Source organism: Phoenix dactylifera, chromosome 1 (assembly GCF_009389715.1).
Source record: "Phoenix dactylifera cultivar Barhee BC4 chromosome 1, palm_55x_up_171113_PBpolish2nd_filt_p, whole genome shotgun sequence".
NCBI lineage: Eukaryota > Viridiplantae > Streptophyta > Magnoliopsida > Arecales > Arecaceae > Phoenix > Phoenix dactylifera.
Window position 1 is genome coordinate 4,891,982 of NC_052392.1, and position 18,027 is coordinate 4,910,008.

Here is an 18,027-nt window from a genome sequence, read left to right on the forward strand (position 1 = left end):
CGGCCAACGTTTTTTTGTAAGCCCATATGATGGTTGATGATCCGTTGGATGAGCTGGTTACACTTCCATAATCGAAGAAAAATCATGATGCCGGCTTGCGTTATATGGGGTTCTTGGAATAGGGGTGTATAAATTTCTTTCTGCTTCAACTTGCATGTAGAACTATTTCCCCAACATAGTATATCATGTTTGATTAAATCTAGTTAAGCCAAGTCCTTCTGAAATCTTGATCAAAGTAAACAAGGGTTTGGTCATGAAAACTAGCAAAAGGATTGATTTGTACAAATGGATAACTTTACATGAATATTGATATTTGTATGAAAAAACAGTGGGACTAATATGCAAAACACTTATTGCCCATTCTGTCCAACATAAGCTCTTCCAAATCAATAGAACCATGTTTAAGTTTGACTAACAAAATTCAATAATTTAACCACACTTCACCTCTGTACCAAAACAAGGCAAAAGATCTTGATTACATAGGTTATGCAGCTATAGCACTCGACCTAATCATGAAATATTTAGGCTACCAATTCTGCATCACTTACAGATGAAACTATGCAACATAATATGTAGTTGGACAGAAAAAGGTTAGCAAGAAGGACCATGGTGATCTACTAGAGTGGTACAGCATCCACCCAAGCTGAAGCTTAGCTGAAGCCTTAATCATGTTTGCAATAAGCCACTTTACAATAACCAGCTTTTAACTACAACCACCTTGTCAGGAGAAAAGATGAGGTAAAATTATTTTTAAAGGAAAAAAAATAGTTCAGCAGAATTATTTGCACATAGTGTCTTCTAAAAGCCCTTCCAATATGTGTACATGGTTCATGGAAACTATGAAATTATTCTAGAGCCATGTCAAATGCATCCTTCAAATGAGTTCGTTCATCCAAACTCTTAAGGGGGAAAGGAAGGGAATTATTAAGATCCTTGCACAACAAATAAGCCTAAATGGAGATCTTATTCCATGCAAGTGGGTACACCACAGCAGGGTGTTTTAATGCAATTTGTCATCAAAAAAGTCATATACATCCACATAAGTGTCCCTTAGAACCTAAGTACTGGGGAGAAAAGGCTAAAGCCACAAGGGTGCAAGTGCAACCATTCACAGATCAACATATCCTGCAAAGGTAATTATAAATGATGTCAATAGTCACAAGACAATATGAAGTGACATTATCCTGGGAGTATAAAAAACTGAGAACAGGTCACATCATTGGATTGTGGCCTAATATGTCAACAACTGAAGATCGCCCCTGGCTGGCTGGCTGCCTCTCAGAATGTGGATGTAGAAAACAAATAACCATAGCCAAAGACTAGGGCTCATCACCCAAGATTTTCCTACGCTTCTACATTCAAGACTTTTAAGCCAGTACCCCATATAAATGGAGAAGGGAATGATCCATTAGACATAAGGTTTAAGATTGAAATGCTAAAACCTAAGCTCCCTTTCTCTCCCTGCAAAAGACGACATGTGGAATGATGGAACTCATTAGACTGCATTTAAGTATGCAAGTTATGACAGTCAGAAGAACAGATTTTAAAGTAACTATGATTTACCAATGGAACTAGCTCCTAGGAAATACTAGATGATCAGATACTCAAAATTTCAATCTCTACAATTGATTACCACGACTACCATCCATCATAGCAATGAGCATAAATGCTTAACCAACAAAGACATCAGTCCAAATTCAGATGTGACCTTCACCAGAATCAAGCCAACAAATTAATTGACTTTATTACTTAAGAATGATGTGAGTGATGCCATCTATTGAAGCAAGGTCCATACAAATATCAAGAGGAGGATCTAATTAAGTTCAGAGAAAAATTAACTAACTTAGCTAATAGTAAATTGATATTCTCCTTCAACTCAAACATCAAAAAGATCTATAAGGGAAAGGAACTTTTGTGTAGTTGAACTACACGTGATGTTTAAACTCAGGGAAAATGATAGATTTGGCCTGATAGCAGGAAAATCAGAATGCTTCATGTTCTAACAGGTTTTCTAGATTTCTTCAAAATAACCCCTGATTCTGAATGTTTGTTGTTACTGATTAAAGGAAGAGAGAAGGAAGATAAATATTATGCAGGCGCAATCTTTAGGTGCGACCTGTGTAAATGATAAATAACTGAACTTTTTTGCTCTTTTCCATCACCAGGATTGACCGGAGCATCGTCTAATACTTGATTTGAGACGTGCAATGTCAGTGGTTCTTTCTCAGTCCAGGTTGTCATATATGTAATACTTTTGCAGACGAGTCTGCATAATCAACAAAAAAATGTTACAATATAATGATACCATGCAAAAATCAAACATAATGTAAACAGTGGTCATGTAAAATATCCTCCAGGAGAATCTTCCTCAATATGAGAAACAATGAAGAAAAAGTGAAGCACTTCTTCCATTGGACAAAATCATGGGCAACTCTCATAATTTGCCTTTATTTAAAGAGGTTTGGCCTTAATTACTTTGGTTTAAATGCTTGACCCCTCTAGGTTGTGAAGTGGAACATGATTTACTAGCTCGAATTTTGAAATTGACCCCATCAGGATGATTTCAAAAAAGGATATGATGCTTGGTACCCATGTGATTTAGCAGGAAAATTGCAAGGAGAGGAACTTGAGGGATTTTAGAACACAATTTATTTTGTGGACACTCTGTCGCATGTGACCATCCACCATTTGTATTGAGCATTATAGAACTTTTGAACTTCTTCTTTCTATGTTTTTTACTCTTCATTGTTCTTCTCTTTCCTCTTACTCTCTTGGTAAGGAACAGAGAAGAAATTTTTGTTCTTCACCTTGATAATGAATGCTTTTGACACATGCACACAGAGGATAAGAATGAAGCATAAACGTGTCATTGGATCTCATACATGTTAAAAATTCCCCTTAATTTCCTCACATTCGACAATCCCACCTGGTGCCTCACAGCCCATCATAGGATGAGAGTTCTTAATAGTTAATCTCATCCATCCATGTGGAACTACACATGGCACCTCGTATTTACAGATCATCTCATGCCATGTCCTAGATCCTAACTATCCATCCTACCTCCACAAAATAGTGCCTCCAATCAACCCCTGCAAAAAAGAAGAAAAAAAAAGAGACACTTTCAAGGAAAAAATTAGCAAATTGTAGGAGGCTCTACTACTATTCTTTTGGAAGACCTTTACATTCTTTTGCAAGTGGTCTGAAGGAAAAAGAGCCACTGTCACCTCCTTGGTTAGGAATAAACGTAGATCCAATATGAAGAAGGTTTGGGTGGGGGAAGCAATAAAGGAGTAAGTGACTATCATGATTGCCAGATATCTCCTATGCTGCTTCCTCTCTCCTTTCATCATTTTTTTAATTTTCTTTCTCATTTCTTTTCTCATTGAAAGCCTAAGAAAATTTAGTTAGGGATCCATCTTTGCCGGTAGAGGGATGTTCCTTAAGACCGTCCCTCGTTTTAATCAATTAAGCCCTTTTCTTTGATTTTTAAACTAATCTTAGAATATCAAAGAATCTAAATCTGATGGGGAAACCTGTGAAAGTATAGTAAACATCAAATATCTCGAAGGTCTTACAAAATAGTGAAGTAGCTAATCCCCCACCAGCTAAGATGGGTCTCTAAATAGGTCTTTTTAGGCATTCTATGTTGAGGTAAAGATAACGCGGCGCGGGGGGGGGGGGTGGCGGCGGGGGGCGAGCGAGCGAGAGAGAAACAAGAAAAGAGAGGAGAGGTAAGATGTCTCATTCACTTCCTCCTGCCAAACCTCCTAGCTATTAGGTCTCTATATGGTAGACCCCTAACCAAGGAGGTGGAGTCTTTTCCTCAAGTTGCCCTCAAAGGAGCCATGAGGTCCTTCATTGTGTAAGGTTCTAGGTAGAGGAGGGTGAAGGCTATGGTAGAACTAAGAAAAGGATAGCAAAAATGGTGGAGAAAATCCTCAATTAGAGAAGTATAGCATATGGTAGCCTCCTTGAATATCTAAGTTTCACCTTATTTTCTGTCTTAAAAGGAGAGGGGTTTTTTTAGGGGGGGATGGGGGGTACTTACAGAGGAAGCTAGGGAAGTTTAAGGATTAGAATGATATTGTAGAAGCTTATTGGCTGGAAGAACAGTGCAAGGATTGCTTAAAGGGGTGGCATGAGATGATTAAGGATAGAGGATGCCATAAAATTTGCTCCATGGATGGTTGAATTAGCTTCTTGAAACTTCTCATCCAATAATGGAGGATAAAAGGTGTTTTGGAATATGGGGGTGTTTGCTCCATAAAATTTACACCTACATGGAATTTAGAATATTTGGTTGTTAAGACAAAAGATGTTTTCTTGGGGGTAAGACAAAGGGCTAACCCCATAGTGGCTAGCCTTGAGAGGCATCCATTTGCATACCAATGTTCTGCATAAGTTGCCCTTGTCTCAGCCAACAAAACACTAACATCCCATAATGGAACAGAGGTAGCACAAGAAGTTGGCCCATGTGATCATAATAGCAAATTATCCACCAGTAAATCCTATACTCATGCAAAACCATCAAAATATGTTTTCAATCAAATAGTTGGTTGGCCAAAAAACGAGAAGGTTGTTAAAACACAGTATGGGGAGTTTGTCACTACAACGAATCAGCCAGTACCAACACTGTAGCAGCATGATACCAATATTGGTACCGAAACTAGTACCGCGAATTTAGGCCTGACCAAATTCACAAGGGGGGAAGGAGATAATAAGGCCAATATTCATTGACAAAGACAAGTGCCATCCTAAGCATTCCTTCAACAATTAATAATGCACCCTCAAAGAACTTTATATTTATACCCTTCCAAAATTGCCATGATATATTAACCAGCCTAGTCCAATTACAGTCATCATTCGTGTCGGTAGGTGTTTGATTGAGGAAAGCCCAAATTGATCCTAATCAATTAGCCGATGAACCCATATATCAAAATGAGTAACCAAGTAAAGCCTCCACAAAACATCAGCTCGAGCGCAATGGGAGGAAATTTTTTTTGAGGCTTCAATGTTAAAAGAACCATCAATGCAACCATGTATGTGAATGCAATCTCTTGATTGCACTTCCAATATGTGGTTACCATATGCCACCGAGCTACAAATGAGCCATATAAGAAAGCTACCTCATCATTATGGGCCAAGTGTGGTTAACATCATATAGCCACATATGCAGCTCGCTTAATATTATGCTGCCACATACGCAGCCTATCATATGTGAGCAGATGTGAACAGCAAGGATTTAGTCAATTGGTGGTAGGATACAAGTTGTCTGAGATTGTCATAAGCATTGTTAATAATATCAATTCATCAATAATATTAAATAACTGCTATTAAATATTAAATATGAAGTAGTATTAGTAAATGGTAGTTATTATTGTTATTAATGTTACTATCATTATCATTTGTATTTTTCTACATCTGTATTTTTATTTATTTAAAATATTTAAACTCCCACCCAAATATGCATCTTCGCATATGTGACATGTAGTCCCCTAACTGCTTGCATACTGTAGCTTCCTTTTAAAACATTGCAAGACATGATGACAATTTTCAAGAGAGAAGAGGATATTGGAAGCAAAAGCAAAAAGGAGGCAAAACATAGAACATTCAAAATGGCAAGTCCATGTATTTTTTTTATGCAGGGAATGTTGTTAGTACATATGGAAGTTCATGAAAGAAAATCTTGGGCTGATTCTCTAACAAGTGGCTCGGATATGTGGGGAGAGCGTCAAAAGATAAAAAATTAGGGCAAGAGGGTAATGCAGTACGAGGGGAGAAGTAGTGAAGCTTGGCTGTTGAAATGAGCTGACACCTAAAATCTAGATTAAGGAGGGTTGTGTGGTGTATTCCTACAATTAAGTTGGTGGGTAGATGGGAGCAATCTTAGGTGGAATAGAAATGGTTTGGGGTGAGTTGACTAATATGAATGGATGACTCAGTAGGTGATGATGGGTGAATTAGAACATAGATGAATAAACTAGTGCGTGTAGATAGGTGAATTAAAGAGCCTCAAGGTTCGCCGTCTCGGTACCGGATCCCGTACCGGTGCCACACTAGTATAATGTCGGTATGGTATGATATAGTATGAATTTTTTTGGGCGTATCGAATGTCTGTTACACCACCCATACCGGTACCGGTACCGAACTGGTATGGTACCGTACACCCCCGTACCAACCGGTATGGTATGGTACAGCATACCAGAGAGACCTAAATGATTTATTAATACCATAGATTGGATGAAACTTCTATAGATATTTATTGTGATTGAACCCTAATTAATCCCCTAGAATAGATTAGCTTTGCGTGGGATTAGCTCAGAGTCCATTAGATACCATTTATAACAAATAATGATAAGTTGTTCCCAAAATTTCAATGATGGAAAGTCCTGGAAAAAATCAACAATCGTGTGAGATGATTTCAAACAAGCTAATTTTGTAAATCACATATATTTAGCTTTCCTTGTGGAATAGATAAAATCTAAAGGAAGAAGAAAGCTAGAAAAGTAATACATTTTTGGAGTTTTGCATTTCAGGATTGAAGTGAAATAGGGACTGAATTCATTGTCACAAAACAAACTTTAATATCTCCCATCTAAAAGGTTAAAAGATTTGCATATTATGTGCTCACATAATCAGTACACCATCCAAACTACTGCATTTTATTATTCATAGTATATAAATCAAAAAACAAAATCCTTTATGTCCTATCTGAGGCAGAACAAGATTATATGAATTTTTCTAGTGCTTAATTAAATGTTATTGAAGCAAAATGAAAAGGTCACTGACCCAGCTACTATGTTTGCTGCACTACACTAAGACCTGGCTCTGCACTCTTGTTTCTCAATAATAGTTACAATAATGTTTTGAAGTAAAACGAACTCAAGTCTATGCTAGGATATTGAATCACCAGATAAGATCATGTTGTAATTAAAATAAGAACCACTATTCTATTTTGCAAATCCAAACCTCCTAATGCCTGGCCTCTATATAGACATAAAATTTTAACTAACATACATTGAACAATAGTCCAAAGAAGAAAAAACCCACATAAGACTTCCAGTAAGACATGTGAGACATGAAGATTAATAAGCCCAATGGCTTTTTAATAGGCACTGTCGAGGATAACCTCATAAAACTTATGGCAAAGAAAATGTCAAGGTCTAGAAAATGCACCTCCTGCAGAAACTAAGAATTAGTTAATGCCAACTAGAAGAACCTCAAACAATGATGAGAAGAAAACAGTAAGTATAACAACACACACAAAGAGAAAAAAAGGGAACCAGGAAAACAGAAAGTAAAATGCACTGAAACCAAAAAATGAAGATAGTTCTGGTGAAAAATAACAAAGTGACTTAGGAACCTGAGTCTCCTATGGCTCAACTGTTGTCACTGCTGCCACTCGCCATCCACTGCCTCTTTCCACAGTGTAACATTGTTGTTGCCATCCGCCACAGCCAATATATTCCCAGTCAATGACCATGACCACCCTCCAGACAGGGTTCTTGAAATCATTCAGAACCTTACCCTCCCACTGCTCCCCCTCCTTTGCCATTGTCCATATAACCACCATACCATCCTGTGAAGCACTTGCCATGGTCGACTTTGGAAGGCCTAAATTTGGTGCCCAGGCCACATCCCTCACCCAATCCGTGTGCAACTGAAGGGCAGGAGAACAGTCCAATTTCCAGCTCCCATTGTACAATCTCCAAACCTTAACCGTGTTGTCACAACCACCAGATGCAATCTTATATGTAAGCTCTCCAGACCCAATAAGTGAGCCAGGGGGTGTCGCTGGCGCCCACGAGACAGAGGTGACACCAACTGGATGTGCCAATTCGATCCCCGTGGTATCCCAACTGCCATCAGACTGAGCTGTGAAGACTGATATAGACCCATCTGAGGACCCACAAGCAAGGCAAAGGCCGAGCTCATAAGGAGCCCAGGCAATCGAATTGACGGACGATTTGTGGTCGGTGAACACATGGAACTGCACCCACTGGTTTGAGGTGGTGCCTTCCTTCCAGATGATCACACGGCCATCATAGCTGGCAGGAGGCAAGGATGGAGCCAAACTTGGGATGGGCCCATGCAACCTCCCAGACAGGTCCTTGGTGGCCGCTCAGCGTGGCCAGAAGCTGAGATGGGGAGGAGGCGCTACCAACGGTGATGACATTGATGGTAGAGTCAGAGGAGGCTGTAGCAAGGCGCTTGCCATAGTAATCCATGGCAACATCATGGACCATGTCCTGGTGACCGGTCTCATCTTTTGAGAAGGCATGATTCCAACTTATAGAACTGACTCTATAATCTCTGCTCCCTTATTCTGCTCATGGTAAGAAAATCAGAAATTAGTTTCCTGAAACGAATTTTCATTTTTAATGTCTAACAATTCAAATCCATAGAGAATTGCAACCTACAAAACAAAGATGGATATCAATTACAGATTTCACAGAAATTTTGTGTTATTAAAATAAAATCCTGTCACCTTTATCAATCAAGAGATATAATCTATGTCTCAGCTCACTCTTTCGCCAGTTTCATCCAGATCAAGACTACTTCTCCGCAAGCAAAATTATCTTTTTTATGTCTTTTTGTAAATTTCTAAACAAATCAGTCCCACTTAGTGTTTCAATTTACACCGACCAAAAAAAGATTAAAAATAATTGATTTCGCATACGTTTTTGTTTTTCGAAACAAAAAATCTGTTATTTTTACCAAATAACGGATTCAACATTGTGAGATGGCATGACACTAGCTCTTACTTCCAAAATACCTGGGCCTCTGCTCACTTTCCTCGATTGCGGTGATCATATCAAACATTGTTTTCAAGAAAAAAAAATCATCATTATGTTCCACAATTCAGATTCGCAAATGAATTCAGAAGCGATCAGACAAAGATGAATCAGACCATTAATTTCATGCAAATTTCGTTTTTTTCCTGAATAAAAGATCGATCGTTCTCACAAAGCAACTAGATCCTAAATTTAGAAATAACTAAAAATCGAGAAAGACAGCGGCTTCCCTAATAATCCAAGAAAAATGGCACGGCGGATCGTAAAATCTCACTCAAAATACGAAACACAAAAATCCGAATCCATCTGGCTCGCGTGGCCCTTGGATCAACCAGAATTGCGTTTCTTTAGGGCTTTTTGGATCAGGGAAACCCTAAACTATCCAGAGGCAGCTGGACTCCGATCAAACGGAAAGAGATTCCGATCACACAAACCCTAACCCTAGATCCTACTGAATCTAATTAAGAGAGAGAGAGAAAGATGGAAAATACCTCGCGAGATCGAGATGAAGACGGAAATCGAGCAGAGCTCTCCGATGCCGGAACAGGAGAACGCTTCGGATTTTTAGGCCTTCTTCCGCCTCCGTTTGCTGGCGTCGTTCCGAAAAGGATGCGGAAAGCGGGTCCGGAAGGATCCACTTGATCCGACCCGGACTCGAGGGTTTGGACTTTGGACCCATTTGTTGGGTTTGGTTAGTAGACATGACGCGGTCTAACACGCTTGAAAAATAGCCCAAAAATGTGAGCATAGTTGCAGACCATAATGACAGCTTTGGTGCACCCTACTTAGGTTGTAAGCTTATTGGTGATACAATAATTTGACAACTATCATAACCAAGTCATGATTATATAATAATTTCACGTAGCATATTAATTTATTTTTTCTAGCTATTTCACTGATTATTTATGAGTTATAATTTTTGGAAATAAAAATCTTGAACTTTTTTTTTTTCGGGGAGGGGGGTGGGAGAGATTGGTGCAATAATATCATCTCGAATTAGCACTTGTAGGGTCAAGCTACAATCACATTGTCTGCTGCACCCAATAATTGACAATAATTCATGTGATGATGAAAATTTAGAACAAAAATTTTGATTTTTTCAATCAAAACATGATATGTTACATCATCATAAGGATCGATAAGGATTTTAGACTAGGTCATCGAACGAGGGGGAGAGAGAGAGAGAGAGAGATTGGTGCAATAAATATCATCTTGAATTAGCACCTGTAGGGTCGAGCTACAACCACATTGTCTGATGCAGTAATAATTAACAATAATTCATGTGATCATGAAAATTTAGAACAAATATTTTGATTTTTTCAATCAAAACATGATCTGTTACATCGTTATAAGGATTGATAAGGATTTTAGAGTAAGTCATTGAACAATTGAATAGAAAATTTAGATACGATGCGGACTTTGCAAGATTGTGTATCGTATGAGTCCAAATATTAGATGAGACATCACTTAAAGCCGAGTTATTCGAATGCGGGCAAGCTAAATGCTTGCACCTTGTTCACCACGTTGAGGTTGACTCCATGGAGAGATGAACTGCCTTAATTCCATGTACATTGTCTATGTTTACTACAGCAGTATTTATAATAGGATATTGCTATAACTTTCTTGAGCCAAAGTTGTATCAATTTATTTGATCTTTAACCTAATTGTGGCAGTTTTTTTTTTTTCCACTTCCACAGCTTCCAAAGTCCTCCCAACATATATTGCTAATTTCTTCTAATGATAGTCTAAAGGCCTTGAGGCCCGTGAAGAACTTGGTATTTTGTATTTAATATTACCATTTGGTATTAAAGTTTTGTGTCCCTTTTTTTTGGTACAAAAGAGGCATGGCCTGTAGAAAATTACATCCTTAGAAAACTAAGTCTTTGGGCATCAGGTGCAAGTTTTTACTAAAATGACCAAGGAAACAGATCACTTGCCTGCAAGTTAACATCAACCTCCTGTGCATGCTTGGCAAAGTTTTGTTTGCCTTTATTGGAGAATGAATTCAGTAATCATGGTTGCGTGCAAATTCCTTGCCATTGATTACTTTTGGTTGGAGAAAACCATTGCATGCCAGTACATTTGAGATGCAAATTAGTCTAACTTGTTCTAGATTGCAGCCAAACAGTGATGAATTAACCACTTTAGAATCGTAGGGAGTTAGTGCCCAAACATCACAAGGAGGAGGGTTGTATCTTTAGTTCAAAAGAATGATTCCCCTTTCTTTGCACGAATCCACTGATGGATCGCCCACCACATATATAGATCTCAAAGCGGTTCAAACTCTTTCATACTCAGTCATTCATCCATCAGCTTGAGATCTATATGGTACATGATCCAACCGTGGATTTGTGCAAAGAAAGATGAATTCTTCTTTGATATGAAAAATACACTCCACATCACAAAACCTAGCGGTAAGTTGTGCTTTCTATCTTGTGTCCCTTACCTAGGGTCACCGCCCTTCTTCTTTTTTTTTTTTTTTTTTTACTTTTGATGATGGTTATTTTCCATTACTTAAATTTGAGCTCGAGACCACTCGCTTGACTGTTATTCGTATTGTCATTTTGAATGTTAATTTTTTCTCTAGTTCGTGTCTCGTCTTCTCTCTACTACATGCACAACTTATACAACGATTTGCAAAAAAAATAATAAAGTAATTCAGGGAGATAATAATAGCTCTAATATTAAAAGAAGTATATGGAAATGGTGAAATAGTTTGGTACAAAAGAAATGGATAAGTAGAGAGATCATGAATCCTAGCACGATATATGATTGGTGACATTCAAACCATCAAATAATTTGATGAGTTACAAGACTTACCCTGTGTTGGTGTGGTCCCTCCTCATGTGGGACCCACATCATTTAAAATAAAAAAAGGGGAAAAGAATGAAACTGCGGTCTGGGTGAGGATAATCGCAAAGAAACCTTTAGGCGCGGGGCTCTACGTAACAGGAGAATAAAAAAAATAGAGGAGAAGAAAAAAAAAGGTGTTATTTTGTCGGATGATCGGATAGTTGATTGTATCTAAATTTGGCTGAAATTTTAGTATGTTATTTCGACACTGAAAGCTAAAGATTGAACGGTTGGAACAACCTTGAAAGGTCTTTTCTATTGATTATTTCAAGCATCAACACTGATGAGATCTATTCCCTATTTTGATGTTTATTGTTGAAATCCGTCTAATTGGTGATTAATGTTCTTATTGTGGAAGTCAAAATTAAATTTTTTTGATGCTGGTGCAGCCTCTAGTTGAACTAGCGATGATCTATTATAATCTCATTATTCTATATAGTGGAAGTTTTTAGCTAGACTGGATCCCGTAGTTTTTTTCCTTCACATAAAGGGTTTTCCACGTTAAAAATTGTGTTGCCTCTTGTTTATAGATTGCTTGATTATTTTATCTGCTAATTGCTTGAGTAGATTGTAGAGATTATTGTTCTTGGTAAATGATATCCTATTTAATTACACAAAGAGGAAAAAAAAGTTTGTGGCATCATTATTTTTATTGCATTTTTTCTAATGAAGTGGTATCAGCGTAGGTTGCTAGTAACTGAAATGTTTTTGTGTTGATTAAATGGAAGAGCATTCAGGTGGTAGTATGGTTAAATTTACATATTCTAATTATTCAATTTGGAAGTCTTGAATAGAACATTTACTATTTTGCAAAGATTTATATGATCCTATTGAAGAAGACAGTACCAAACTAAGTGACAAAACTCTGCAAATGTGGGAGAAAATGAATAGGAAGATGGTTGGATTAATCAGGCAGTGAATAGATGATAGTGTTTCATCATGTTGCTATGGAGACTAATGCCCATAGTTTATGAAAGAAATTAGAGTCTCTATGAGCGGAAGGTTGCACAGAATATGTCATTCATGATCAGAAAGCTTGTGAATATGAAGTATAAGGAGGGAAGTTCAGTGGCCAAGCATTTGAGTAAATTTTAGGATATAATAAATCAGCTAAATACTATGAAGATGACATTAGATGATGAGTTGCAAGCATTATTATTGCTCAGCTCTTTGCCCGATAATTGGAAAACTCTGGTTGTATCACTTAGTAATTCAGCTCCTAATGGTGTAGTAACATTAGGAATGATAAAAGCTTAATGAAGAGACCAGGAGAAAGAAATATGGTGTTACCACACAGTCAGAGGCATTAGTTATAGAAAGACGGAAGAGGAGTAAAACTAAAATCTTGCACAATTCTAACAATCATGGTAAGTCAAGCGGAAGGTCTAAATTCAGAAAAGAGATCAAATGTTTTTAGTATGGCAAGCCAGAAACATGAAAAAAGAGTGCAAAAAATTTAAAAGAGAACGTATAAGGACAGAGGTGAGAAAAAGAATAAAGAAAATGATACAACAATAGTTGCATTAGATGGTGATGTCGATATTATTTGTGATGATGCTTATATAAATCTTACATGCCAGAATTATACTTGGGTTGTTGACTCATGTGCCTCTTTTCATATTACTTCTCAACAGGACTTCTTCACATCCTACACTAGTAGTGATTTTGGCAATATCAAGATGGGAAATAATGGAGTAACTAAGATTGTGGGCATGTGAGACGATTGCTTGGAGACCAGTATTGGGTGCAACTATTACTGAAAAATGTGAGACATGTTCCAGATATCTGCCTCCACTTGGTTTCTACTAGAGTACATGATGATGAAGGTTACCACAACCACTTCAGTGAAGGAAAATGGAAGCTTACCAAAGGTTCTCTAGTAGTAGTAGCAAGAGGAAAGAAATCAAACACACTTTACATGATGCAAGCAAAATTGTGCAAAGGAGAGATGAATGCAGTTAAAGACTCCTCCATTGAATTATGGCATAAGTAGCTTGGACACATGAGTAAGAAGAGACCTAATATTCTGGCCAAAAAGAAACTCCTTTCTATAAAAGATACGTCCCTAAAGACTTGTAATCATTATTTAGCTGGCAAACAATATAGAGTTGCATTTCATAAATCTCCTCCACATAGAAGATCACATATTTTGGATTTAATTCACACTGATATTTGCACTATGGATGCTAGAACTCTTGGTGGTGCTTTATATTTTGTTACTTTTATTGATGATCATTCCAGAAAAGTATGAGCCTTTGGTTTAAAATTTAAAAACTAGGTGCTCGATGTATTCAAGCATTTTTTATGCTAGTGTTGAAAGAGAAATGGAAAGACAACTAAAATTTATTCGAGCAGATAATGGTTGTAAATACAGAGGTCCATCAGGCTTAAGAAAACTATTCCTAAAACACCTCAACATAATGGAGTTATTGAGAGAATAAATCGTACTATTTGTTAAAGAGTTCGGAGTATGCTCTCTTATGCTAAATTGCCTAAATTTTTTGGGGTGAAGCAATGAGAACTGCAGTGGATTTGATTAACCGTTCTCCTTTAGTTCTTCTTCAATGTGATGTACGAGAAAGAGTATGGATTGAGAAAGATGTGTCATATAATCACTTGAGAGTGTTTGGCTACAGGGCATTTATTCACATTCCTAAAGATGAGAGATCTAAGCTTGATAGCAAGTCTAAATAGTGATCTTCCTGGGTTATGCATATGAAGAGTTTGGTTATAGATTATGGGATCCAGTTGATAAAAAAGTTATCAGAAGCAGAGATGTTGTGTTTCGAGATGACCAGACTATTGAAAATTTTGAAAAGGTTGAGAAGCCAAAGTCTATTAGTAGAAATTATGTTGATCTGGGTCCAGTACCTCCAACCATGATGAATGATGACAATAGAAAAGATGCATAGAAAGATGATGGTAACACAATTGATGAGCCCACACCTGACAATAATGTGCTGGATGAGCATGTTGAGCAAGCCTCTCCAGAACTACCAGTTGAGCCTTAGTTGAGAAAATCTACTAGAGAGCACCGACCTTTTCAGAGATATTCTCCTCATGAGTACGTGATGATCATTGATAGGGGAGAACCAGAATGCTACCAAGAGGCTATAAATCATGAACAAAAGAGAGAATGGTTAAAAGCTATGCAGAAGGAGATAAAATCCTCGCATCAGAACTACGCATTTAAGTTGATGAAACTACCTAAGGGTAAAAGAGCACTCAAAAATAAGTAAGTGTTCAAGTTGAAGAATGAAAAAAAGAGTACATAGCTAAGGTACAAGGCATGGTTGGTTGTGAAAGGTTTTGGTCGGAAAAAAGGGTATTGACTTTAAAAAAAAATTCTCACTTGTGGTCAAAATGTCTTCAATCCGAGTTATTCTTGGTTTATCTACAAGCATAAATTTAGAGATTGAACAACTTGATGTGAAAATTGCCTTAGTCTATGGTGACTTAGAGGAGAAAATTTACGTAAAACAGCCAGAAGGGGTCATAGTTAAAGATAAAGAACATCTCGTGTGCAGACTAAAGAAGAGTTTGTATGGACTCAAGCAACCACCTCGGCAGTGGTATAAAAAGTTTGATTCATTTATGATGGACCATAGGTATAGTAAAACTGCTTCTGATCATTGTGTGTTTATGAAGAGATTCTTGTATGATGATTTTATTATTTTCTTGCTTTATGTGGATGACATGTTGATTGTTGGTCATGATGCTAAGAAGATTGAAAGCTTGAAAAGATAGTTAAACAAGTTCTTTGCCATATAGGACTTGGGGTCGGCTAAACAAATTCTTGACATGAGAATTACTCGTGACAGGAAGAATGGAAAGCTTTGGTTATCTCAAGAGAGATATATCGGAAAAGTGTTAGAAAAGTTCAACATGAGCAAGTCCAAACTAGTTTGTTCTCCACTTTCAGGTTGCTTCAAGTTAAGTTCCAATTAGTGTCCTACAAATTAGAAAGATAAAGAAGAAATGAAGATGATTCCTTATGCATCTGTAGTTGGTAGTTTGATATACGTCATGATGTGTACAAGGTCGAATATTGCTCATATAGTTAGTGTTGTAAGTCGGTTTCTTTCTAACCCTGGTGAGAAACATTGAGCAGCTGTCAAATGGATTTTCAGGTATCTTAGAGGCATTTCTAGAGTCTATCTATGTTTTGGTAATGGTAAACCTATGTTGGATGGGTACGCAAATGCAGATATGGCTGGTGATATAGATTTTAGAAAGTCAATATTAGGGATGACTTTTTCAGGGGGAGCAGTGTCATGGCAATCTAAGCTAAAAAAAAGTATTGTTTTGTCCACTATGGAGGTCGAATATATTGTAGTTATAGAAGCTTGTAAAGAACTTTTGTGGATAAAAAATTTTCTGCAAGAGTTGGGCCAAGAACAAGAGAAATATATACTTTATTTTGATAGTCAAAGTGTTATCCATCTCTCAAAGAATCCAACATTTCATTCAAGATCCAAGCATATTGATGTAAGATATCATTGGGTTTGGGATGCTTTGGGAAGTTACTGTGCCTTGAAAAAATTCATATTGATGATAATGGGTCATATATGATGACTAAAATCTTATCTATGGAAAAAAATTATTGCTTGTAGAGAGAAAGCGGGCTTGGTAGAACCCCCCACATGAGTCGGAAGGGGGAGATTTGTTAGTGTGGTCCCTCCTCATGTGGGACCCACATCATTTAAATAAAAAAAGGATAAGAATGAAATCGCGACTTGGTGAGGCTAATCACAAAGAAACCTTGGGGCGCGGGGCTCTACGGAAGCAGGAGAAAAAAAAAAGAGGAGAAATAGAGAAGAAGAAAAAAAAGGTGATGCTTTGTCGGATGATCGGATGGTTGATTGTATCCAAATTTGGCTAAAATTTCAGTAAGTTGTTTTCAGCATTGAGAGCTACAAATTGAACAGTTTGAATCATTAAAAAATATTTTCTATTGATTATTTCAAGCATTAACACTTGGTGATATCTATTCCCTATTTTGATGTTTATTGTTGAAATTCGCCTTATTGGTGATGAATGTTCATGTTGTGGAAGCCAAGATTAAATTTGTTGATGCTTGTGTAACCTCTAGTTGAACTAGAAAAAATCTATTGTAATTCCATTATTCTATATAGTGGAAGTTTTACTTGGTGAGTGATATCCTATTTAATTACACAAAGAGAAAAAAGAAGCTTGTGGTATCATTATTTTTTATTGCATTTTTTTCCACCACCCCGCAACTTATTTAGTTTGCCATGAGCTAGTTTAAGCCTACCAATCAAATTACCCAATAAGTCAACCAGAAAATCTAGGTACCATTGAGCTAGTTTAAGCCTACTTTTATATATTTTTTTTAGAACAAAATATAAATTTTTGTATTATATTTAAAAATATAGATATATTTGGTATAGTTAATTACTTTTAAAGCATAAACATATCATTCATAACATTGATGGTGGCAGTGTAGTGAAGAGATGGCTGTGGTATTATTGATGGTGAGGTGGTGGTAGTGCGGTTGAGACAATGATAGCAATGACAAAGCGATAATTAGGAGTGGCAAAATATGATCCGATCTGCCAATCCGATCCATGTTCGACCCACCATAAACATGTTTGGGTTTGGCCTAAACAGGTTCGGGTCGTAAACAGGTCGATCCATTTAACCTATTTATTAATTGGGTCGGATACGGGTTTTAGATGTTTGACCCGTTTAAACCGTTTAACCCGTTTAACTGTTGGGTACGTTAAACAGGTCTAAACAAGTTAAACGGGTTTAAACAAGTTAAAATGATCTAAATAGATCTAAACAGATCGGGTTGGGCAGGTTAAATAGGTTGGGTTGGGCAGATTAAACAGGTCTAAACATGTTAAACGGGTCAGGTTGGGCAAACAGGTTAAATAGATTGGGTCGGGTTGGGCAAACAGGTTACCTGTTTATTAAACAAGTTAAATGGGTCGGATCGAGTTACCTGTTTATTAAACATGACAGGTTCAGGTTGTAATTTTTGACCTGTTTAATAAACAGGTCGGGTTGTTTATGATTTTTTAATCCGACCTGCATGTGATCTGATCTATTTATGACTCGACCCAATTCGATTGCCACCCCTAGCGATAATGATGGTAGCAATGAATGATGACTATGATACGGTAGAAATGGCAACGATAATAGTGGTAACGTAGAGTGATGGAGTTAGCAACGCAAGAGTGCCAACATATAACAAAGGATGCAAAAATAGCACTTGTGGCGTGGCAAACGTGATGGCCAGTGAACAAGAGTAGCGGCGGCGGTTGTTGTGATGTGAGAGTGATGGAGAAAATAGCGGCAGCGGCAGCGGTAGTTGCGATGGATGTGTTAACAACAGCAGCACGATGATGATAAC

General features: G+C 37.4%; 1 long non-coding RNA gene and 1 pseudogene across 1 annotated transcript; both read right to left on the reverse strand.

Annotated features, from left to right (window-relative positions):
* Nucleotides 1-945: 945 nt before the first annotated feature.
* Nucleotides 946-8,267, reverse strand: LOC103712442 (annotated as a pseudogene).
* LOC120110185 lies at nt 8,268-9,442 on the reverse strand. The gene is made up of 2 exons (XR_005510961.1): nt 9,287-9,442; nt 8,268-8,326 (listed from the first exon to the last, which is right to left on the reverse strand). It is a non-coding gene; the product is annotated as an uncharacterized LOC120110185 (long non-coding RNA).
* Nucleotides 9,443-18,027: the final 8,585 nt, after the last annotated feature.